At 33.0% G+C, this 27,380-nt stretch overlaps 1 protein-coding gene across 4 annotated transcripts in view; it reads left to right on the top strand.

Annotated features, from left to right (window-relative positions):
* The window catches only part of Grip (Glutamate receptor interacting protein), a 278,531-nt gene that overhangs the window by 11,637 nt on the left and 239,514 nt on the right, over positions 1-27,380 (top strand). For all 4 annotated transcript variants that reach the window (XM_021326289.3, XM_021326288.3, XM_021326293.3 and 1 more), the window contains exon 2: positions 20,094-20,123. The gene's annotated coding sequence lies outside the window, so the exon portion shown is untranslated. The remainder of the gene's footprint in view (positions 1-20,093; positions 20,124-27,380) is intronic.

The following is a 27,380-nucleotide window of genomic DNA, read 5'->3' as shown; positions in this document are numbered from 1 at the left end:
AAAACTTAATAAGTGCCCTTTTAAATCACAATTTAAATTAAAAATACTGCTACCTAAACTCAATGTTACAATTCAAAAGCACACTGAAGCAAACAACCAACTTTATAGTTAAAAGAAACACTTATTAAAATATAATTCAGTTAAAGTTAACTGTCAACATGAACGTTGTTTTTGTTTGTTCTTGTTAGTTTTTAAAACAGCTGACAACTGAAGTTTTAATGCTTATTAATTTCTTCACTTTAACGTTTATAGTTGTCTGAAGAACTGACGGCTAGTTTTCACATAATTTTATGAAAACTTGCTACTTCATGCTACTTGGAACAATTGAGAGTTTGTTTCTGTGAAATTATAGCAATATTATTTTCATTAGTGTTCTGTTAAAATAATAAAATATACCAAATTTTTAATAGGGAAACGCACTTTTAAGTAGAAGCTGCAGTTCCCAATTTATTTAATTTATTGAAGGCATAATCACGTCAACAACATATAACTAACATTTTGTTTAAATCTTAACACAGCTGTAGAATATGGAAATAATTTCCTCGTTCCCGGTACTTTACTTTGTAAAAATATGGATTCAGTCAGAAAAAGTCTGACGCTAAGGTTTATTGTGGGTACACTAGGAGGGGTCGTCTGATGATTCCAAAACTCCAAAAAAATTTCACTTAAATGGTATTCCAAAGAAACATATGAGTGTACCGTTGTATTAGTGATTCAGTGATTCATTTATAGAAACTCAACATTATAACACGAAAAGATTCATAACAACCACTTAAGATAAAAAAAACATCTGATTCACTAAACGCAAATAAGTTGTCACTAATCCATCTCAAAAGTCTAATAATGTACAACGCTTGAAATACACTGTAAGTAAAACTGAATGGGCCACGTTTTGTATTGTTGCCACATTGAATATTGCGTTTTCAGCTCAATATTATTGTACCAAGAGTTATATTAAAGTCTTTTGTTGGCCCCGTCACAATGGCTCGCAGTGTACACCGAAGCTAGTTTGGATTTTTATTAATTTTACTATGTTGTTTTATGGCCGTTGTTGAACATTGTTTTAGTCGCGGTTTTTTGTTTATTTAAATGAAATGCTTGTAACTTTTGAAGCCTTACTAAGTCTAAAATGCTATTTCTGTTTGTAGACAAAATTTTTCGTCTTTGTGATTAAGTTGTACAATTGGTAAAATTCTATTTTAGCGAAAATGGGCTTGTTTTTGTTTTTTTTATGACAATTGCTTTACCGACTGCTTGTCATTGGGAATCTACAAACAATAGTTGTTTTACTAACAATAGATGAGTATAATATGGACTTGGACAATGTCAAATCAAAGTCTTGGAGTTATGGCAAATAAATATAACGACCTATTTCATAAGCACATAACTATGAAAAGTGCAAAAAAAAAACAATAAGAAAATGATGATCAACTAAATATTTACGGCAATCACATCATTCAATTACGTTATTTTCATTTACCACATACTTACATATTTACTAAGAAAATATTCTGTCTCGTAGGTAATGTTTACAAACACTTAACTCACAATTTCCTTGTATGGTATGTTTATTTCTGTTCTGTGTAGAAATATTACCCAAGAAAATGCTTCATTACATTAATGTGAATTTAATATTTAAAAATGTGTATGATTGTCAGATCAAGCACTAATAAATGTCCTTACAGTCTAGCTTTTCAGTCACCTCTAGCCTTTCTTGATAATGTAATTGGACTGTCTTACACTGAAAGAATGTTTCAAAACGGATATCATGCATACATAGTTTCTGAGGAAAGCGTTCAAGGTTTTTTTAAGAAAGCAAACCAATTCTACATTTTTATAAAATTGGTATAGGATACAGGAAAACTTAGCTATTAAGAAAAACATTTTTAATTTGAAAGCCCACTGCAAACTTAGCTTCTTAAAATTGGTTAGTGAACTTTACGGTCAGTAGTTAAACAATATAGCAGTCCAATAAAACATCTCTAAGATAAACTGTACTTATAATACTAAAGACTTTGATGCATTTTGTTCTAACCAGTCTTACCCAGTCTGACAGATTGCCTGCCACCCACTACATAAATATCATACACTTCCTATTCCCGAATAACATAAATATGAACAACAAAACAAATGGAAAATTTTGACAGATCATCAATCACTGATATTTAAAAGCTGGATGTGGTAATATTTGGGAAATAGTGTGCTCAGAATCGATGGTGTCATAACATAATCATCTGACGGAAGTAGAGTTTGTTAAAAAAAAGTTGCGTTTTGACAAGAAAAATAGGCAAATGTAGAAAGTGGCATTCATTATGCCTTCTTGGTTGGAACAGGATTTTATGATGAAGATGGGGTATTCATATTAACTTCGTTCCTTACGAGTCCCTCTATTAAACATACATTTTCAAAAAATACACACAATTCATTGCACCAAAAATGTTTGGTACTACAACGTTATCCTAAATACAAATGATCCCATATTTAAATACCTACTGTTTACATGCTTCTATTACATTGCTGTCTAGCTGAGCCAAGAACAAGAATAGTGTTGCAGATATAGCACAAAATTGCAGGAACATCGTTATTTATTTTTATACGTTTTTTTTATATATTTAATGTTATGTCATGTAATTTGAAGTAGATTCCAAACTGCGCTCAGCAACACACATGACTAGCGCGGTGAGTGTGACGATATTCTAACAAACAAACTCTTTAGCTATATAATATAGGCCATTTTCATATTCACACAAACTCTTAAGAATAGGGGTGATATTTCCACCATTATAATCACGGACCATAAGAATATTTAGGTTACGGTAGATTTTTACGCTAAATTTAACGCGTCTTATTACCCTTTCTCAGTACATTACACCCGTTATTTGCTATGTGGGTTATGGCGAAAATCTTTGCTTGTTGTTTTATGTATTAATAATAGTTTTGCTTTGAGATTTTGATGTTTTACTTGATATTAAGGATTTTGTGTGAAGAGTGGTACAACATTGGTTTTGTATTAAACAGGGTTTTGTTTAAGATAAGTTAGGCAATGTTAATAAAATCTCTTAAAATTAATGTATTATTTTCATGTTTTGGTTTCAAAATGAGTATGGGTAAATTATTTTATATAAAAAGTAAATGAATGTAATAAACCCGCTCCTTTAATAAAACGCACCATATTTAAATCTATTAAACTATCAAAAAAACATTCTCAGATACTTTCACCATGCTTGTAGAACATCCAGTAATCTTACGCTTTTAATTCTTTGTGACAGATTTTCTCAACGCACTGATATGTGTAACCACAGAAAACCATGTTCGTAAAAAGCTGAAATAACTGGACATTTTCAGACCAGACGTAACCATCTTTAATGCAATTTAATATTATGATAATATAATTTATTATGCGATGTTTTTATTTAAACCATGTATTTATACTACGACATTTTGTCGTCTAATATCTCCAGTAGCCAACTTCATAAATACAAAGTTAAGTGACGAGAGCCATACCCGTCTTATTTTATTCACTCTTTATAAAGAATGAACCTTCTGCAAATTCCATTCTTTGTGTAGTTGTTGACTTAAATAAAACTCCAAACAGGTTTTGTCATGTCTTTGCACTTATTTTTACGTGACATTTCCTTTTATAAAGATTGTACGTGAAGTCAGAGTATTAGATTTGCGATGCATTCTCCGCAGTTTATTCGTATTATTATGTAAGCGTGTTCTTTTGTTCGTTAGACTTGTTGTCGTGTGGTTATGAGGTTTCTTGTTTGAGACTGACTGGATGGTTAGTAGGAATGTAATTTGTGGTGTTACTTTTTGGTCTAAGGTTAAGTCCTATACCTATGTAGATTATTGTATGACTACCATCTGAGATAAGAACTACTCTAACCCATTTTTGTTACTAGATAGGTAGGTCTAGTAGTTGCAAGGCGTGACAGCTGTGCCGTTGGTCTCAGGTTCCATTTCCAGGTAGAGCCAAAATCAGTTTGTGGGATTTAATATCACTTACACAAATCAGCTTCTGCATGTTGATAATTGATACACCCGTACCTTGGAATGCACGTAAATGTCGGTTCTGCGCCGGCTTCACCTTTTCTAATGAATAAGATGTAAGTAGTTGACGTCACAACGACATATTAAAGGTATGTTTTATAAAAGTAACAGACTCTAAAGGTAAGTCAAGCGTATCCAGTGTGATCGATCAGCTGGAATTAATCGATTGCTACTTTTGACCTACTTCTATATAAGAAGCTGCGACGAGCATGGGATAACAGGCTCCAATTAATATCGATAAACTATAGATCGAGAGCTAACGACTGCCAGTCTCTCGAGTTTGTGTGTGAGGATGTTTGTTCCTCTTTCCCGTAAAAACTACTGAATGAATATTGATGAAAATATTACCCTCAAAAATCAGGTGAAACTGCTAGCGGAAGCTTGTATTTTATAAAACCTGAAAGATGTCTCCATCTATCTTACAGTGGTATGCTGTATGTAATTCCAATTGCAATGCAAGAGAGACGTTAGGTTTTTAATTTGTATTTTCCAAGGCCTATCTTCCTGAATATAACTTGATAAAGATGTCTTATCTCACGAAAGCGGGTGAGCAATACTTGTGTGCACATTGACTTTATATGATTCTGTGACTCCTGAGTCTTGACTTTATGCTTTCCAAGACAACATGCTTGTACATTTACACACACTCAATTATGACTCACCCACTTTCGTGAGATAAAACATATATATTAAGTTACATATATTCAGGAATATAAACCTTGCAAATTAAAAACTTAACCTCTCTTGTATTACAATTATAATTACATACAGGTGTCATAATATTTATGAATCATAGGTATGTCTAAACAGTTTTGTAAAACAAATGCTAGATATTTTAACTATCGTCTATTGTCATAGATCAATAGGTAATAATAATATTTATACTTTTACAGGAAGTACAACAATGATAATTACTTTTATAGGAATGAAAACATTATTTAATATTTACATATATTATGTAGATGATTGAAACAGGTGTGTTTTATGAAATATCTTTCTTGTTATCGTATACAAATTATAATTGCGCAAGTGTGTAATGATTTTTCATGAAACTTGATACCTAATATAAAAAGGACACTTTTTATTCGATAAACGAGTGAACTCGCTGGTAGAAGTCAGTCTTACATGAAAAAGTCAAGTAATTCTTTTAAATAAATAGTATTAAATAAACGCTACTTATTGTCATTAACAATAAAAAAAGGACTTTCATATTTTTTATACGTATTTGATATGAAACCGAGAGACAATATTTATTCAAATATTTGCTTAATTTTCCATAACAGTTGAAAATAGTTCATCAAAACAATTGCAGAATTGTGTGTTGTTTTAACAGTAAAATTAATGTAGGTTTGCGTTGTAAAACAAATTGGTCCATCATTTTATACTACTCGTTTAATTGTACAAACGAAAACCCAATTTTGTATTTACATTGAATAAAATAAATAAAGGAATATACCTACATAAATATCATTTTCGTGTTTATTTTAACAAAATATATCATAAAAGTAATAACTGTATGCGATTAATAAATATATTGTGAAAACATTTAGCTGATAATTCTGTACATAATATGAATCACTCCAAAATTATTGTTAAAAGAAACCTCTTTATTATTTATAAACGCCGAATTCCACTTCACATAAAACATTTTTTTCTTTTTTATTTAAAAACATTCATATTCAAACGCGTAAAAAAATAAAAACAAAAAAAAATATATACCTACGTCTGAAAAATACTTTTTTATACATCCTCATTAAAAACACATCGATATTCTTTATTCAAAAAAATAACCAATGACTCGCAAAAAGGTTGGAATACAGAAATAATATCGGCAGTTGATATTTCAAATCTAGATTATATATTGAATTACTGGCTCTCATATTCCGTATAATCCGGGTATCAACGGTGTGCCCAGTCAAAAGTATTCATTACATAAATGGAATTGTTTTTTCCCTGTGTATTTTGCTGTTCATTCGGGCGTAATGTTTTGTTCCAGAATGGTCTTTTTTACACGTTTTCACTAGGCTGAAAAAGATGACGATTTCGTATTTTCGGAATTCAATTTTTTTTCTCTGAACATGTATATTTTCGTTGCACATTAACTTGGTAAATACACAAACCTATTTTGTATCTTTGAGAATAAAAAACCAGAAATATAGATACATCACTATGTTACTCACAAAAGTTAATAATTCTTTTCCACCGACAGGTGAAACATAAAAAAGACAAAAAAAAAACAATTGAAAACTACGGTTTTTCATGACCAACATTTAAAAAACAGTTACCTACGCGTATAAATCAAACAGATTCGATTTATTAAATCGGACATCGGCCAACGCAGCGTAAAAGTTTCAGCTAGAAATAAACCATTTTGGGGCTAAAATAAACCGTTTTAGTTCGAAAATGTCCATTGTCCAGTGGTATTGATTGGAATGCACCCAATAACCACTGGTGCTGTCAATGTACCAGCTTCTGTGTCCGTACTTGTTTTAGGACACTGACTTTGGTGGTATTTTTTCTGTTTGGTTAAAATGTGTTAGATGTAATTGATTTTGGGTTAAAAAAATACTTTCTTCGTCTCAATATAGTGTTTAATTCAACATAATCACACAGCAGGTTCCTTAATTTAGTGAAACGTAATATACTACGTAATATAAATACTTCAAACAAACTGGGATCATCTCCTTATATTGCATCTAACACTCACGCGAAGCTGTCATTTTAAAATGACATTACAAAGCTCCTATACGAAATGAAGTCGAGTCACAATGCGATCGCTGGACATGTGAAGGAATATCGCGTATATGAAGACTTCTATTGAATATTGGATGCAGCGGAATTATTTAAATGGAACTTTCGAGAAGATTCAATGAAGACCGTTCGAGAATAAAGATTGGAGATCGAAATATTACTGGAGTAAAATAAAACCCTGATTTTATAAGTGACGGAGAGAAGTATTTGTAAGAACACCGAGGTTTCAGTTTCTATAAAGGTATTTTTAAGTTATTTTTTATAAGAAGCTTATTGCTGCGATTGCACTGAAAGCTCCGTGTTCGATTCTTGTATCGGGAGAAAATTTTAAGTTTTCTCAGAATTGTAAGTCCTATAACTGGTACTTAAAACACTTGAACACGAGAAAAAGTTAAAAATATTTCCTCCTATAAACAGCTAAGAATAAAATAACTTACAACTTATACAGACTAACTCCATTTGCTAGAAAACTGCACATGTATCTCTTAAAGTAAAACGAACAAGTTGCAGAAGATGCGGGCACCACAAAAATAAAACATAACTTTCACCAAATACGGAAAAAACATGGTACCAACTCAAGTACTTACTTAATTTAAGTTGGAAAACTTGTAATGGCTTTTCTACTAGAAGCGTTTCCAAAAAGAAAAAAGTTCTATTTAGATTACCGGTTGATATCTGAAAAATAATATTTTTTGGTATAAACTTCGAAATTTGTTTACGCTAAACTGCGAAAAATAATGAAAGTTTTAGGCTTATAAATAAGGGTTTAATAAAAGTCTTGAGTGGCTAAATTATAATCTAGATGAAGAGGCTGATAGCCACTTATATTTTATACCTACGCAATAATGTTTATTCTCGATATCTGATATCAAAAATTCAAATTAAGGTTCGTGTCGATTATCTTTTACTTCTTAGGAAAATGGAATCGAAACCTGATATGTTTTTTAATCAAATCGAATTTGTAACTTGAGTTATGAGACGCAATTTATGAGCTTAGGTACATCGAGAAATTGTTTGAAAGTTGTAATTTTCAAAGTTTGCATTTTCCATTAGTGGAAATTACTAAGCATTTGTTAATCTATCCATATATCTATAGAGGTTATTAAACCTAATTTATTTCACAGACTTAAAGTCCACTGCTGAATAAAGGCCTCTTCAAGGTTAGGGGTTTTGTATTTTTTTTTTGTGATTAGCCTTACCATAATTTTAGATTAACTTAATTATCTTTGCTACAACATAATATACTTTATCATCAGTCCTCTTACAAGGCACAAACCTGTCCCCTTCTCAAAAATATTTCCGTCCGAGCTATTTTAAAAGGAAGAGCGCGGGTTTCTCCGTCAAGTGTCGCTGCGTTTTCGTAGCGTGGCCGTCGCGTCGTCGCAGCCCTCTTGACTCACTCGTACCGAAAGTTTAAACACGGACGCACACTCCCCACCACTATTTACTGGAAAACTGAAGTGGTTACACTGGAAAATGTTTTGGTATAAAACGTGGCTGCGGTCGTTAGAAATTTCTGGAATTTTCTATAGAAAATTTATTGTGCGGATAGTGGTGTAAAATTGTTTTTTTTTTATGGTTTTGTTTTAATTTCAATCAATAGAATAGAATTGGTGTTTAAGAGTTTGTAGCTGGAAATAGCATCAAAACAAGTACAGAATAAGTGTGATAATAGGTAATTTTGCTGAAGAGGTCGTATAGCAGTTGCTCCATGTACAATAGTACTCAGCTGTATTTCATTAAATTATAGACCGATCTTAACATAATTAAGCTTCATCCAGGAATTTGATGATGATTAAGGGTCGGTTCATATCTAACGGAATATGCGTCGCGTATTAGCGGTCGCGTAACGCCAGAACTGACAAATATACGGTAAATTATTCAATCATTCACACCTAACCGATGATGCGTTAGTGCGTCGATCATACATTTACGATACGCTTGACGCATTTCCCGTCAGATATGAACCGACCCTAAGACGACAATTTTCAGTCGTTTGTTCAATTTCACAGATACAGCTCAAAGATTTACCCCCAAACTATTTATACAAATATTATATTCCCTGATTTCACTGTATTATGATCTTAACCAATTTAAAACCAACTAGGAAGCTCAAGTTTAATCAGTAGAACGTTTAATAAAGGCGATTTGATAATCAAATTGTGAACTGGACTCACTAAATCAAATCATATGATTGAGTTACGGAAATTCTTGTTCTCAAATTCAGTTTAAGTTCGAGCCAATCATATAACTTCTCACGTAGTTTTTTTTTTTGTATTCTACGAAGGATTGTGGATATTAAGTGAAGGTATACCTTATTCAATCTTCCCTGCCTTTTAGTTGTGGAGTTTTCTAAGTATGTAACTATAATTTTTTCACATGTAAATACCATTGACTTGAAGTATCTGTACAAGTAAAAAAACTATACAAAGTAGGCTGAAAATTTGCAGGTCAAGTTGAAGGTCAAGTTTACAAAAGACACCCCTCGAAAACGTCAGCCCTTCACCACTTCTTATGTATTTGGGAAGAATAAATGGTCAAACAAACTCCTAAAAATTATAAGTTAATAAAAATAAAAAAAACCACAGCTGAAATAATTCACACGAGCAAAACCAAAAAGTCTCATAAAATATGCTACTGTCAGTCAAATACCATTTCCCTTTAACCTCGACAACTCGAAAACCATAACACTTCAAAATCGTAGCTATAGGGAAGTTTGCTATGGGGTGTACCTCAAGTGTGTTTGAAAGGGACAGGCCCCTTTTTGAGCGAGAAGCGGGTATCAGTCGTGCTCGAGTCACGTGACTAAAAATGCAATTGAAGTTCTGGCACAGAACATTTTGTACTGATATTTTGACAGAAATTGAGACATTTTCCTAGGGACCTTTTTCCCATAAACATTTTGTACCTTGGCACACAATTTTCTTGTAATCATAATATTTTTTGCTATGTGGTGTAATTGTTCTGATATGTTTATAAATATTTTCGTAACAAAAGGATAATGGGTCTGTTTCATTGCTAACCATAACAACATTTACACTGTTTACGATACATTCTCACACAAACACCGCAAACTGTAAATAACCTCCACTTTTAGAAGTCGGTTTAAAGGCACGTTAGTTTTAACGACATCCGGCCTCTGACATCCGCACCTCAACCTTACCTTTCGGTTAAAAGTTAGATAATGTGTTTGTATGGTTACGATGCTTGATGTTTAACGTTTTTACCCTCCATACATACATATTTATCAGGTGAACAGTACGAAAATACTCTGATGTGTTGGTGTTTTGCTTCGGAAAAATATTCAAATGGAAAAGTCTTTTTTATGTGAAGAAAAAATCCGGGACTTTCGATCGTCTTTCTCCCTACATCAAAAATACTTGGTGAAAAAAGAAACACTGCAAATCTCTCATTTTTTTAAAATTATTAATCTGGCCATCATTATGTCAACTTTAAAATAAGCACCTACGTAATAAATGTCTTTAGCCTACTTAAAACTTTACCGTAACGAAGACCTCAAGAATGTTCAATATCAAATGTTAAGAAAGCAGACCTAAATAAAGACGTAGATTTCGGCTTATACAAATTAATAAGTCTAGCATAACCTTTTCAATTATTCAATAACAGATTGTTTTGAGTTTAGATTGACTTTAGACTAAGATTTATACCTAAGTGTTGTCAAGAACTTTGAGTTTAGAGAAATGCCTTGATTCAGTTCTGAAGACCGTTTTGTTGTTAGGAACAAATGTTTTTGAAGTGATAATTTCGCTGTTTGAAATGGTAATTGTTGTTTACTGTTGTTGAGAACTTACAGTTATGCTTAAGTCCTTTATAATGTGGGAAAATGTATAATCGATTACAACATTAGGCTGTAATTCTTATTGAAAGCTGATAGACAGCATCATAGGCTTGACATGTACATAATTTACTTTTGAACTTTCACCTTAAAGTGTTTCAATCGTATTGTCCATTGCTCGGAAACCCCATGCAATCCAGATTAGGTAATATTATTTTTACTAGTGCTGCTAGTATTTTTGAATCTGCTAACCTAATAGCGATTCAAATCGAATTGCCAAAAAAAAAATACCGCAATATACCGCAGGCAATAAATGCCAAGTTTATTAAATCAAATTCTGGGACAGCATGAGCAAAACAACCAAGTCGATTTATGATATTAAAATGTAGGTTGCCGAATTTGCAGCGTGAAATAAAAAACTGACGGCCCTAAATTATGATGAAAATTGTTTTTAAAAACCCCTGATGGGTCATTGCGGCTTTCTGAATTGATGGCGTTGGTCACTCATACGGGTTTTGATTAATATTTTACACTATCCATAAAGTGATTTTGTTTTTGCTATATTTTAAACTGGCTGCTATGATAGATATGAAATTCTTTTTTTACTAGCTTTTAGATTAGCTTTTATGAAGTAGACATTTTTAGCTGCCGGAGATTTACTCTTTAGCTAAATTCATTTTTGATTTTTCACTAAATAGTCAGCATGAAGGTTTACACTAAAACATAATCTCTAGCTTTTACTAAAGTGCCTCAAAACTTGATAGAAAGACAGACAAAAACTTAAGAAATTTCAATTTATTGACACAGTTGTAACCTCAACGGATTGGGTGACAAGATGGCCGCCGTAATAAATAGTTGACTGTTGTTTTTGCCCGCGATAGGGTGACAATCTGCTATGATTTGTGAACTATGTTTTGATTTACGACCACAGAATGTAATTGGTTTTAGTTTTTGTCAAATACTGGTGGTTTTGAACTTTGATTCGTTTATCTGCAAGAGTGACAAGTTTTGAGGAAAATCCTTGGCTATTCGATACCGGGGTTGTCGACATCGACACTGGGAAGGGATTTGCATATTTATACCAAAAACGATGAATATATGGAAGATATTTTAGTTAAGGTTTCAATTTTTTACGAAAACAGAGACCTCCATTTTTCAAAAACTTCTCTACAACATTTCAAAATATTCTATTCGGAAAAAAGGCCGTCGATAGCCTTTTTCAGTCCCGTTTCATTTTTAACCCCCGACGCAAAAACGACGGGGTGTTATAAGTTTGACGTGTCTGTGTGTGTGTGTGTGTGTGTGTGTGTATGTGGCATCGTAGCTCCCAAACGGATGATCCGATTGTAATGCGGTTTTTTTTGTTTAAAAGGTATGTCAGTCGGGAGTGTTCTTAGCTATGTTTGGTGGAAATCGGTTCAGGTCTTCAAGGTCATCAGCTCGTTTGTTAGGTGTGATAGAAATGTTACACGCTCAGTTTACTTGCAAGTATATGTGGGATCTGAAATTTGAAATACTAATGTCTTTTGGAACCACTGAGCTGGTCTGCTGTTAGGGCACGAAGGTAGGAGACGTAACCCTGAACTGCCTTTTAGTAAACCCATCGAGTTTGGGCTCGTTGAATTTGTCTTGACGAGTTCTCTTCATGTTTCTGATTGATGAGAAACTGATGCTGGAAATGGGATGTGGCGGATGAAACCCTGGAATGCCGGAATGAAACGGATAAACCGATTTACATTTTTGCTGAAAATCTAGAATGTCCAAAGGTTAATCTTTATTGTTTCTCAATCTGTGCAATTCTCCCAGAGCCAGTTTGTCATGAGGATTGTTAAACAGCTTCCTTTGGCCGAGATCGCATATAGCGACCCCATCTTAAGATAAAATAAATTAAATGATAGAAGGAAAAATTAAGGAGCTCCTTTAAAAAGCATGAAATAAAATTAAATTATAAATTTAAAAACCCCGACCAAAAAGTCCGATTAATTATGACATTAAAACGCTAAAAAATAACTTTTAACACTACGTAAACAAAATTTTGACGTGTCGGGGGACCGCTTTTTACCTTCATAAATACTTACATAAGTCTAATGATACCTACCTAATTACAACATTCGTTTAAAAAAAAACACGTATTTAAAGTAATGAATTAGAGCGGTCCCCCGACACGACAAAATTTAGTTTACGTAGTGTTAAAAGTTATTTTTTGCTTTTTATAGGGTTTAGCGTTTTTAACCTTTTGTCATAATTAATGCGGACTTTTTTTGGGTCGGGGGTTTTTTTAAATTTATAATTTTACTTGCATAACTGGTATCACATATGAAAAATACCGCGTGCTTCACACACGTTTTGCCATGTAGCTTGCATACAAAAGGCATACGCAAATTAGGGAGCCATTCGAAGTGCACGTCAAAATAATTGGCCATCTGGCCATCAGTGGGCGCCTGGTAGAAGAGAATCATTAATAGAACGCAGCCCGTATTCAAACGGATTTCTTTGTCATATAGGTACATATTTAATAATGTACCTACTTAGGTTTCAGTGGTATGAAGATTGTAGATGAGAAGTATGCACGGCCCCTGATATGACAACCAATAAATACAATAATATAGTATGTTTTTTATATGGATAGATCTTTTTTGCACAAACATTCTTGTCAGTTTCTAATAAATGATCATCATCATCAGCCTTTTTATCGTCCCATTGCTGAGCACAGGCCTCCTCTCACACAGAGAAGGATTGAGCGTTAAACTACTAACGATTAAGCGTTAAATGAGATACAGCTCTTGATTTTGCCATGACATTATTTCCAAAATGGTTGTACTTTAACTTTCTTTGTTGAAATCTCAGTGAATCTTCTCGCATATTTATTAACCAAATAACTTCACCCCATCAAAAAAAAAGTCCCTAAAAACCTTTTTAACCAAAACCCCATACATACCAAATTCAATTCCGTATAGGTTGGAGCGTTTATTTTTATAAACACGCAAGCCACTGGGCTACAACAAAATCCCGCGGCTTCACTTTACGGGCCCTTTTTATTGTTATAGAAAGCTATTTGTGTACTTTATTGTGTACTAACTGTGTATGTTTGTGTACTGATGAACGAATAGACTTTAGTCTTCTACTAATGTGTTCTCGTTAACGAATTGATTGTAGGTATCTTTTTGAATAGGATGAATTTTTGGATCATCCTGTAGAGCCTTAATATCGGTAGCCCATCGGGGGTTATGACTTTTTTATATAAATAAATAGTAGCCCTAATCAAACCATTATGGCGAAAAAGATTAAAAAACAACTGTTCATTTTCATCATCATCATCATCATCATCAGCCTATCGCAGTCCACTGCTGGACATAGGCCTCTCCAAGTGCATGCCACTGAGATCGATTTTCGGCTTCTCGCATCCAGCTCCTGCCAGCCGTCTTGCGCAAGTCATCACTATTCATTTTACCCTAGCCAAATTACGCTTTTATCATATTTTATGATTGCTATTTATTTAAAATTTAGTTATGAATGCAATATTGTTAATTAAATTTTATATTCATGTTTAAAACAACATAACAAAAAAATTAAATCCCTGATAAATGAAACTAAAATAAATCTGATGAAAACACCATTCTCAAATCTCATCATAAAACGTTTCCCATTTCAAACAGCTTAAGATTTTTGCTTTTTCTCGCCATATTTTATCGTGAACATTAAATTAGTACGATACCACTACTGCTTACCCCCTTAATGGATCACGTACATTCAACATTAAGGAAGATAGTGCTCAGTGCTTCCCAACTTTTTACCGAGTCTACCCAGTTTCAAGTTTTTGTCAAAGACTAAATGTGGCCCGGGAATTATTTATCGCTGTTATGTTTCTGAAGGAGCATAATCAAATTGTTGAAGTTTTTGCAGTTAAGACGTGCCTTTTGTGCCTATCTTTATTTTGTGTAGTTGGCGGGCACATTCATATGGACGGGTTACTTGTGTTATAAAGCGTTGCCATTCTTGATTTGATGGTAAAATGCAGGTATAAAATATAGGTAAGCGCACATACAACAGTGCCTCATTCGGCTAGCGCGGGGCCCGTAGCAAAATGCCTATGACGGAACACGACGGATTTTAGTCAGTAAGAGTCTGACACTCCCTCTCCGCTGTTAACCCACAGCAGGATGATGATTTAAAAAAAAAAAAAAATGTCTCAAAAATTTGTAGAGTGGCGCCTGTAACGATTGCTACTCTTGGTATATGGTTAATTCGGCAATGACAGATAACAATGCAGCAACACTGTCTACAAGAATTTGCTATGTTGTAGTACCTATATTGTAGTATATTCTGAAATGAGCACATTTACAAAGTGCTATTACTACCTGATCTCACCCAAGACGATACCATAATAAACTCAAATTAATGAAGCTTTGCATTAACCCCAAGTACCTAATTTTGGTTAACAAAGTAGAGGAACAGTTATTTAGTTATCTTATACCTTAAATAATATGAGATTAGATACTAGTGGCTGATGTCATCCCAAAACTGACCTATCTAAATTAGTTTGTGGTTTTCTCTTATAATAATGTATGTAGGTATGTCTGTATGTCTGTGCAAAGTCAATTACACTCAAAGGATTCCGGGAGTCTGCGGTAGAAGGTTCTGGAAGATTATTAGATATTCTGATAAGATAATCTCGGTTTAAAATATAGCGTGTAGCTTCAAGCTACTGAAAACATATTTAATTTCGTGCAGGAATAAACTTGCCGCATAATCTGTAAATAGTGCAAGACTAATTAAATGATTTAATTATATTATGAACTATAGTTTGATCGATTGGGTGATCTAACAGAGATTGATTATTGTAAGTAAAACTTATCACAGAGTTACAAGATATATTTAGCAACTACAACATAATTACTTTATCATCTTATCTTACATTAACTAAAATCACTAGTGGACATTTTGACATCTTCAGCTATAGGTACATAATATGTAATTGGTTAAGTCACAGCAACCTTTATTTCGTAACCATGAAAAGAATTGTCTTTCGTTATAGGTAAGATAATCAAATATCTGAAAGTTGAGACCCGTATATCAAAGGCCTCGGTGGGGTGCTTACGTGAAAAGCGGAATAACTTAGGACCGAAAAGAATGTTACTTTTAAAGACTAGGATCAGGAAGAATTTTGTGGTCAATGAAAGTTAGTGTATGGAACATTTCAGTATTGACGATAGTGGGGTTATAATAATCTAAAAATGGTTTTGATAGAGGTTTCAATCCTGCAGAGATTTTATGTCAAATGAATGTTGTAGTTACTTTATTTCTATTTTTTTCTTTATATATGCGACTACGGCCTGTAGAAAATAATAATAATGGCGTCCACGGCCGATTTCGGCCACGGCGGCTGTTCTCATTTAAGGAGATCAGCCAGCTGCGCAGGACATTTTATAGTGCACGAGCATTTGCGCAAACACAGGTGCACTCCCTATTCTTTCACCCTCATAGCCCATGGCTCATGGCGATTTTTGATTATTTTTGTATTTTCTACAAAAATAATCAAAAATCGCCACATTTGATTAAATCATCCCCTACTAATATCAGAATCAGTGAACCACCGATTTGTTTTTAAACAAAGCTGATTTTGCAAGCTATGGTGTTGATCCTCTGACAAACACTACTAATCAACATCTGATACATTTAAAACTTAAGTGCAAAATATGGAGATTTTGTTAGCTGTAAATAAATTTATTCAAAAATGTTATAAAAGTGTTACCTAAAGTACACAACACTCGTCATTGCCAGTGCTCTGTTTTAAAACGTCAGTATCAATTTTCACAAATTCGGCTAAGTAGAAAATTCAGCCGAAAGGTGGATCCTGGCCCATTGCCAGGGTCTAAAGTAAAAATGTTGGAAACTTGGGAACATTCTCTCGCATTTAACATGAAACAAAACACTAGAAACAAAATAGCCTTTACAAAAATTGAGATTGGGTCATATATTTCGGGTCGGACAATTTTTTGTTACTATATATTTGGTCCAGTCTGAAACATATTGTCTCGATGTGTAAACGAAATAAAGTAGACATATTATTACGAGACGTTTTTCAATGCATAAAGGTTTTATTTATACGAGAAGAAATAAAATTCATCTTTGAGCGAAAAATAAACACGAGCACCTCTTAGCCGCTAAACATTTTAGAGTGAAGAAAAAATCGAAAAGGCACCATTTATTTAGGCAATCTCTAGTAAATAAAGTACAATTTGTCAAACAAATGTATTTTTACGAATTTCCCCAGCGAGTAATTTGAGACCACTTCAAAAGAGTCTTAAAGTCAATTATATTGGATTTTTAATGGCTATCAGGTTACCTACGTCAACGATTTTTTCTCCATTCAACATTTCCTCGCCATAATTGAAATTTCATCGGATCCGTTTACCTGAGCACGGTCAAAGTTTCGAGATAGCGGTATGAATAACTTTGGCATGCATAAATTCTTGTTCTTGGTACTAAGGATGTTATAACTTAAGAGAAATGGTTCGATAACGTGATCAAAGCGATTGGCTACTAACTTATAAAGGTAAACGATTTCCATAAAGAATAAATTGTTGCTTTCATTATTTTTGGAAGCAGGTCTTTAATATTTTCTAGTTTAAAGTTTGAGTGGATTATTTTATCTTTTGTTTTTTCTCCAGAGGTTTAAGATGAATTAAGTGGATTAAGTCTTAGTGCTCGAGAAATGTTGTATTAAATGATCGTATAATTTTGTTTAAGATTGAACTGTTGTGGCGAAACTTAGATTGTGTTTTGTATTTTATGAATGCTGCATTCGCGTTCTCATCATTTCAAGTATGTTGTCTTTCGTCGAATAATTTTTATGAATCACTGTTCACTTATTTCATTTCTTTTGTGTTACTACATTCTATCTTATTCTCCGTTCTATTACTTGTAGCTTATTATGATTTTAATTATTCACAGTCACTAGCTCTATCTAATCTGTAAGCAGCTTTTACTAAATTGTTAACGTACACGTACTAACAGCTTTACATATGAGGATTATCACAGGAACAGGTTATTGAATTGCGATTACATTTAAACTTGAAAATGCTAGCATGCATTGAATGTATATGATAATTTATTTCCGAAAATCATTGTACGATTTGATTTTTGTCATTTTCTCATTTTTTTTTACCTACAATAATAAATAAAAAATAAACCGCTTATCCTCGGTTCGACAAGCGCCAATGATGCAAAACTCGACCACAAAACTTCTGAATTACTTCATTTTCTAGAAATTTCGTCGAGACCAACACTCGCAAGTCAGCCAAACGAACAAGTTGGGAACTAGTGGAACTGTAGTAGTAGCAGTTTACGAAACTTTCTCAACACTTGCATCCCCGCTTGAATTATTGCATAATATACGTTTGGCGATAAAACTAACAGTTCCCCATTGTTCCGCATCATTGTTTTTATTGGTGCTTGTAAAATGTTTGATGGTGTGTGCTTTATAACTGTTTGCTTCTTTTTGGCAATGTATAGGGCTCTAATTCTTGTTATGGTCGCTTTAAATTGTGGCTTTCATAAAATGGTGGTTGGACTTTTATGTTTTATTCATCATTGTTAGCCCTACTGTTTGCAACTTGAATTTTCTTGATGCAATTGTAAGTATTTGCCAAAAATAATTAATCGATTTTCGATTTAACTCGTCCCTTTTTGAAAATGAAATTTAAAAGTAACGCAAATAACTCACATAGATCTTCACAAGTATTTTCAATTGTCTATAAGAATTTAATATGCTCGAGTAATCTGGGTCGAGAAAAATGCATGGCTTAGAATTCCAAGATAAAAGAAGTATTGAACAAGAAACTAGGAATTATAATTTGAATTTCTAAAATGTTCTCTGATGTTAGTGTCTTACTTATTTTCTATTTCTGTTATATTTACAAGGAATAGTTACTATTTGTTCAACATATAAGAAGGGTAATATGAAGCGACTAGCGACTGTTTATTAAAAAGCCCACACATTCACGGAAATTGATAATACTTTGCCACCGCAAACGATACACCCACCCATCAGTCTACCTTCACACTATGTTTTATGAGACGCCCTCAATCTCCAACGTATCTAGGTCTGCCAGCCATTTCACATTCACCCCACAAATCGTTTCAATCCGAAATAAAATGTAACATTTATTTCCCACTTTATTTCTATCCCACAAATCTGGGCACACTGTTGATCACACCATAAAACATGAGAAGAAGAAATTCGAAGCCGTAATCCAATTTACTGCGAACAACAAACATTATAAATAAACACGGGACCCCACAAATAGCGAAAACTATAAATAATACGAGCACATAAACATTGGTATAGTTCAACACCATGATATTGATAATAAAAATTCCTTTCCGGACTGTGAGGGGGATCCTAAGCTGGTACCGAATGCCGAAGTGTGGACGAATTGAGATGGTTTTTCTAAAACGAACTTATTGGGTATTTTCCTTGAGATTAAGTGTGTGTACGTCACGTGCTCACACTTCATAAGGAACAAGAATTCGACAATGGTGTAGTGAAGAGATTGTTGAAAGTAGTTTCAATACATATGTCATCTTACTGCCAGTTGTTATGCTAATGCGACTCTTGCAAGACAAAGGATTACAATCAGCAATATTGCAATTTATGGAATGGCTTTTTCCAAAAGATTTTTTATTGCTTAATTTAAAAAGCAGAGAGCTATAAAACTACTTAAGTTAAGAATAATGGTCTTTCAAGTACATAAAACTTGTCTCTCGAGACAGATTCAGAAAGCAACTTTTTTATTCAAAATTTATCGACAGCGGTTGGAGATGGTAGAGTGTTCATTAAGTAGTCGACTGTAACATGATATTAATGGTCTTAGAATGTTTCTTTCACATTAAACAATGACCTCAAGAGAACCTTTAAGAGACTTAGGACAACCAGCTTCGGAAGGCCTTCAAAGATAAGTTTGAGAAAAATTCAAATCCAAAATTAAGTAGCAATTTGTCTTCCTACGCAGGCAAATCCGAATATTTTACATAAGATCGAATACGTAAAGTGAGTCGGGTCGAACCTTAAGATAACCTCGTACGAACGCCGTCAGAGTAAAAATAAATTCTTTTGTGAAGGCAGTGTGTTCACGAAGGAATGGTTCTGGCAATGCATTAAATGGTTGTTTGACTTTAATTATACTGTGTACTTTATTGTTCAGTTCTGAAAATAAATTGTGAACTTGCTGATGTTGATGTGTTTTGTTTTTTTTTCTGTTATTTGTTTTGCCAGCATTAGTAATTGGTTTGAATTAATTGTTATGTGTTTCATTTTGACTTTATTTACTCTGTTCAAGTTAAGTGCTGATTCAAAGATTTGTTTTTAAAAATAAACGTGAATCATTTATAACGATGATGAATTGGGCCATCTTAAGCTTAAGGTTTAGTCGAAAAGATTTTCTCGAAATGCTTAACTTTGCAATTAATATAATAATTTTATTTGTTTCAGATTCTGCGGGTGTCTAAATGTGTTTATTGGGTACGTATAGAATACTACGAAAACTTTTAGACGTTTTAACTGTTGATAATATACAACAGAAAGCATTCTGCGTAATTTTTAAGAAGATTATGATAGTTCAAACTGTGGAATAAATTATAATTGATGTATGTATACGTAATCTGCTTTACAGTTGGAATTTGTGCGAATATTCTGAGAAGGATTAGACTTCAGTGAACTACAATTACTAAGAAATAGGCCACGGCAAACAGAACTCAGGGCATCTTAGTCTTGACTGAGGCTTAAACTAAAAATTCTAAGAATTTTGAATATACATATGTAAATGTTTTATTTGGTTAACCAGATCTATTTCATTGATAACATTATAGGAACAATTAGAATTAGAAGTTTATCGAATATAATTTTTTAGGTAGGTATACTAAATATTATAAAATGGATTGCAAACTTTGCTGGCCTGATCCACAGGATGGATACATTTTTGTTGTCCTATATCTAAAGGCTATTTTCAAAAGAAAGTTATTTAATTGAAATAATCTTGAATAATAAAAACAGCATTCAAACGCACACTTAAGATCCCAACTATCAATTTACTTTGTTGCATTAAAAGGAACTATTTTAATAAATTCCTTTGCTCGGTTCGCAGCGATTCCACAAAGAATAATATTTTTTGTTACAAATGCTGGGCTTTGCTTTTAATGGAAACTTTCCTTGCAGCATCAAGCTGTCAGCTTTGTAACTCCTTTAATAGTATTTTATAGTTTCAACTTCTGTTCGCGTAGAACGTAAAATACGAGCAATATATTGCTGTTATGTTACTTCGACTGTTTATGCTCGTTAGTTATTATCTGTTGCTTTTGTTTATTTTGAACTCACATTTGCTTTGAATTATCTTTTCTATTCTATTCTCTCATTTCATTCTCCTAATTATGTCTCAGAGCTCCCGTAAACTACAAACTTCTAGTCGGACGATAGTTTGTTTGGAATCATAAATATGAATGGCGGTATCAGAGTGACTGACAACTGTGATTTGAATCGATATTTTCTTTAATAAAAAATTGCCAACCAACAAATCAACTGTCGACCGATTGTTCAGTCTGAAGAGTACTGGTACTCTTAATCTACTTGGTTTCGTATTCTATTTTGATTCAGAAGCCTTTTCATATAATGAAATAAAATTGATGAAACTACAATCATGACACTGTAATGAAAATATAATATTAATAGAACAGCACTATTGAAAAACCAACTAAAATTAATTAGATGCCGCGGTTAAAGCTTCAATAAAGCTTCAGAATATTACAATGTTCTTCAGTCAAGAGCTAATTGGGTTGTAGAGGTCAGATAGCAGTCACGTCGGATAAAATACTGATATTCGTCTGACCTCAGACAGTAGAACTCAACCTAAACAAATCAGAAGCACTCTTGTCAATGTTGACCTAAAATTAAACAGTAATGAAAAATTGTAATCAATGAATTTTGAAACAGATGAAATTAGATTTTAATATCAATGTGTATAGGTTCAAATTAGATCGAAGGTGTACAAGAAGGCGATGGAATGTTAGATCACTCTACGTGGAGTCAATCTGACGTGCCATAGACACGCCTAATTGGCTGTCACAACCAGACCATAGCCGTTGGATTGGGTAACATAGTTTGACATGGCTGGTTGCATAGTGAACGTAGATACGTAGGAATTGCCCTTGCTGTGTGTACTTCGTGTTTATTAGTCTCAGCCTTTGTTACTAGATTTCTAGTAGAATGGTATTTATGAACTTCTCTAGCTTTGCTATATGGATTTCTACAGATACCTATAGCATGTATCGAAAATATTTTTACAGAAAATATAAGTATCAAGATTTATCTCAGTAGTTTCGGCTTTGAGCAGTGACAGACCGAGTTTCGCATATAAAAATAAAGTATATTATAGTAGGCTTAATATACTAAAACGCTAATATAAACTCTCACCAAAAAAAAATCATATACATGGATGACATCTTTCCATGTCCATTTTACGCTACCAATTCCGTGCACTTACATTTAAGTTTTAAACTGTTCAAAAGCTTCTTCTGTCCACAGTTTCCTGCAGTACTAGACAATTATACAAATCAATTGCCCCTATACCGAGTTGGGAATTAGCGAAATCGTTTCTATCCCGCAATACTGGCTGTGCAAAGTTTTCTTTGTTCTGCGAGCTGTTCGATCCTCTTTGCACAGTCGGCTTCCACTTTGTTCCCTTTATTATATTTCAATACATTTAACTATTAAGTTAGTTTTGTGTTGTGTTGGTATTTGGTTAGTGTATTTTTTTTTGTATTTGTGTTTTATGAGTACGTTATGCTGAAATTAGTGTGAAATAGATTTGTGAGGGTTTTGAAGTGTATAACCTCTATCTTATTTGAAAATCGTATAAGGAATCCTTGTAGGTAGATTTTCGAATTGACAGGCTGAAAACGTATTGTAAATCTACCAAAAATTCATTCAATCTGTTTTATTGGACTTGTTCAAAATACAACAGCTACTAAAATTACTACAAAGAAAATTTTTATTTTATAAAAATATATCTCCAGTGCAGATTTTCCGAAAGGTCATTGATCTCTCATACGTTTACACCGTTTGAAGCCAGATGCAGGAGTAATACCGTTGTTTAGAGCATCGTAACAATATGTCACCGTCGCACGACGGTTAGACTAGTATTACTTGCTTGGAGTGGAGTTTTCTTTTTAGACGTATATAATATATGTATGGTACAGCGGTGGTTATTTATTTATTATTTTATTGTGAAGATTATGCTATAAATTTATTTGTTCGATATGAAAATCTTCATTAAGTTTTTATTCTCCCACAGCTGGTCACAGGCTTCTCTAACACAAAAAGAATTGATCCTCAAACACCATGCGATTTCACATGTTTGATTTCTATAGCTCATCGTCAGTCATTGGTGCCAATGACATACTATGTATTACAAATAAACTAACACCAGCATTAAAATATCAGTTAAAAAGTTCCATATCAATTTTAACAGCCAAAGAAGAATTCGTCTGCCAACAGTACAGTTCACCACAAAACCACACTAACGCTATAAATAAAATTTAAGAACAATAAAACAATCAAACGGCCTATTTTATATCCCGCACAGATATTATTGTTTTTGGGGCTAGAACTGAGGGGCTGATGTTTAATTTAATGGGAATCCTATATAAAAACATGAGGGAAATGTTAAGGGGACATTCTGTCGATTTCTTCTCAAGCTATTGAAGGGAAACTCCAGAAGGGTACAAGCCCACATTTGAATTACAACTCTATAGCAATACATATAGAGTTCAAATTGTGTGTTCGTGTGAAGTGATTATTTTTAGTAACAGCTATTAAGTTGTCAAAGTAATCTAGTGATAAAAATCTCGATGTAAAGGAAATGTATTACTTATCCTGTCTTTGGAGGGGGAGTGAGTACAGTTTGTTACAAAACTCATTTTTGCAATCTACTGTGATAACATCTTTTAAGTATTCTTTTAAGGGCGGTTATGACTCAAGAGAGGTTATTTTTGCTTAACATAACAATCACAACTTAATAGTACCTACGCTGTTATAAATCTTTCCCCTTTTCAACTCTATTTAGAAATACATTTGCAATACTTTACAAACACGACATACGAAAATTTTCTATACCATGTCATCTTTCAAACATGATGCCACATTAGTGATGATTAATATATTTCCCGCCTACATTCATAAAACTTAACTACTAAAATGTGCGCACAAATATTCCGGATCAAGCAAACAAGATATCCTATAGATAATTATGGTTTTCCATCAGTATCAAAACAAAGCAAAACAAACAATATATCAATTGGATTCGGCAAGTCCCTCCGGTGTAGTGTAATTAAACTTTTTGTGTGTTATCTGTGCCCCAGTTCCCCGTGATACATTAGGCTGACACTACATTGTTTTTGTACCTACTGTTTTGTAAATTCATCTTCTGATAAAATACTCTTGCTAACTATGATCAGACATTGAAAAAGCTCTTCTTTTGAAGTCTTCCAACTAGTAGAAGCAACCAGCAATGCTTTAATCGTATTACATAAGAAATGGTTTAATTGTACCTATGAGACCGTTTTGATATTAAACTGTTTTATCCAGGTTAGACAAAACGTGTTTTTGTTGTAATATATTCCGGTTATCCAGGAAACTGAATTGAGGAGGTCATGAGTTTTTTTTGTTATAATATATTCGGGTTATACAGGAAACTGAATTAAGGAGGTCAGATAAGCAGTTGTTCCTTGCAATCAGCTGCATCAGGTTAGACTAGAGGCCGACTCCAACATATATACATAGTTGGAAAAGGGTAAGTAGATGATGAAAGATACTTAGTATTTTGCAAACGATTACAGCATCATCAGAAAATTTTATGTTAGCCTGTAAAAGCCATGTTTCTAATAATTACGTGATAGTTTGCAATATTTTGAGTAATGTCTATAGATGCTTCAAACATGTCCTCCTAATCATAAAATAGCGAAATACACAAACAGATATATTCATTAAATTTTCCTAAATATAATGATGTACCAAAACGTTATAAAAGCTAATTGCCTCAACCTCAAAGAAAGAGGTAAAGAAGAAAATTTTCGTAGAATATTCCAAACTAGTTAGCATCTTACTAATTAAAGCCCCGCTGTTACAATTTTAGCGGGAAGCAAGTTTTGGTTTTTATAATTACTTTGAGCTTTTGTAATATTAACATCGTTTTATTTTTTTTCTGCAAATGGCAACGTTTTTTGGGTAGTAACCAGACTGTTCGTGTAAAGAGAACTTCTGGTTCGAATATTTTAATTAGAATTTAGAATGTGTTGATAAGTCATTTTGAGGGGAAATGTAGTAGGTATGTTGCTTTCTTATGAATATCATATGATGGAATACTAGATGTTAATCATAGTTCCAACGGCATGCAGAGGGAAATATTTCCCGCACGCTGATTACAAATAGAATAGGCATAACCCTTCTTTTCAAGAGTTCCGTAGTATTAGCGTAAAAGCCAAACTGGCAGACAGAGTAATTTTCGCATTTTCAAATTTTTGGTTTTCTTTAGTATGACATCAGACTTTTGTTAATTTTTGATTCCAATTCAAAAAGTTACAATACATATTTAAAAAAACCGGCCGGTCTTTTTGCACTCATGTTTTATGGAAGCTTACCTTATTTATAATTTTCCTGACATTCCTCGTTTTCAACTATCTCAATCAAGAGCTTACATAAACAATATAACATACTCCACGGAAGTAAGCTTCCGGATTGGGCATCATAAAATATTTTTACGCATAAACCCTGCACTACTTTGAAAAACGTTTTGTTTTATATACTTTTGATAGTATCGTAAACATCTTGGCAGCGTGAAGATAATGAATCCATAACTTTTTTGTTATTTTTTTTTATGCTGGGATTGTTGAGTTACTGCGGATTTATATAACCTAACCATCCATTGATTTGCGATTAGAGAAATATTTTTTTTTATTTGCACCACACAAGCAATGTGCACTCCTACCTCTAGTAAGCAAATTAAGATACCTAGATACTTAGGTTATTGAAATCCGATGATAAACTTCATGGTGCTTTGTACTACCGTTGTATAGATAATTGATTTATTATTCTGTTCATTTACGCAACAGTTTAATGTCTTCTATCTCACAGAACTATGTTCTTTAGACAAATAAACGTTTTTGAATTTAACAATTTTGCTTTAGGCTTACCTATATATATACCGTCTTAAATGAGTTATCTACATTAGAATATACTCATAAGGATTCAATCATAACAAAAAAATCACTAGTGTGTGTGAAATAATAAAAAAAAGAATTGATAGTGAAGTTCAAACTAAAATCAAAATATCGATAAATCTATAAAGAACTTTAAATCAGCAATATACGAACACTCTTCCTACCCAACTACTAGAGGTAGTTGAAGAGTATAAACTGTTGACAGATTTATTACACACAAAAAAACTCTTCCAAATAAACACATCAAGTTTATATTATTACACACATTGTATTTCCAAGTGTTTTGTTTTATGGCGCGTGAAATAAATTACCGACGCGCACATTATCTGCTGTTTTACGATAGGGGTTAGATAGGGGTGGGACAAATGTTTCTTATCGATTAGATTAACCAAGAAAGACTTATAAATATTATTATTTTTCTTATTTTAATCAAGAATATTAAAGTTAGAGTGGTCATGAGTAGATGGTAAGTAAGTAGTAAGTAAAGATATATTTATTTTTTGCAAATATGGGTAGTAATATTTCTTTATTAGATTTTTGTTAGTCACTTCAATGAAAAAGAAGTAGTTTCACTAAAATAAGTATTTAGTTAACCAAGCTTTCAAAGAAAATTATTTTCAGCAGAACCCAAAAAGGGAAAATGGAGTTGTAATATCCTTTTCCATAAAAAAACATTACTCCCAACTGGGCAAGAAATATCATTTTAAAACATATTACAAGTAGTTTGTAGTCAATTTAAATAATTCTAGTGACAGCGACTGCACAAATTAAGATATCTAAAATATTAATTACAACTATCGGACTAATTAATCGATAAACCGGTGCCCATCACTAGTCTTAATAAACGGCTACCCTAAACTCCGATTAAGGTCGAAACATTGTTCAGATTCTGTTGTATATTGGACATCAGATGATAATTTATACTGCTGATTTTATTTGCTTAGGGTAATTGTTACCGTTCCTCTATTGTTTCTCATAATATTGGTATTTAATGGCATCTAGACTGTTTTGGCATATTTTGGTTGAAACATTTGTGCGTTATGCTGTTGTTTCCAGTTCTAGACATAAATGCCGACAATCTTTACATAGCTTTCTACTTTTTAAATAATTCTTATCGTTATCATGTTCCTTCCCTTGGTGTCTGTTGAGCATGTCTTCTTCTTCCATATTCTAATCTCTGTCTGACGTCATCTCAAGTAACATTATTTCCAATTCTGTAGCATAAAATCGACCTTTGATCGTTCTCTCCTGAATAAAAAAAAATCCTATGTGGATGCATTCATTTTACATGATTAAAAACGTTACCAGCTTACAAAATCTTCAGCTTAAAACGAAACTTGAAATAAATGAAATAATTTAGGAGTCCGTTCTACTTACGTCATAAAGTCACCCCTCTATAAAGAAACTTACACAGTATTTTTAATATTAGTAAAGATTAACATAGCCGCATTTGGTATAAAGTGTAGCTGTAGGGGTGCATACATAATATAACTTAATGTTTCTGATGACT

The sequence above is a fragment of the Helicoverpa armigera genome, chromosome 4 (assembly GCF_030705265.1).
Source record: "Helicoverpa armigera isolate CAAS_96S chromosome 4, ASM3070526v1, whole genome shotgun sequence".
Taxonomy (NCBI): domain Eukaryota; kingdom Metazoa; phylum Arthropoda; class Insecta; order Lepidoptera; family Noctuidae; genus Helicoverpa; species Helicoverpa armigera.
The sequence above is the reverse complement of the archived record's forward strand: the minus strand, read 5'-3'. Positions and strand labels throughout refer to the sequence as shown.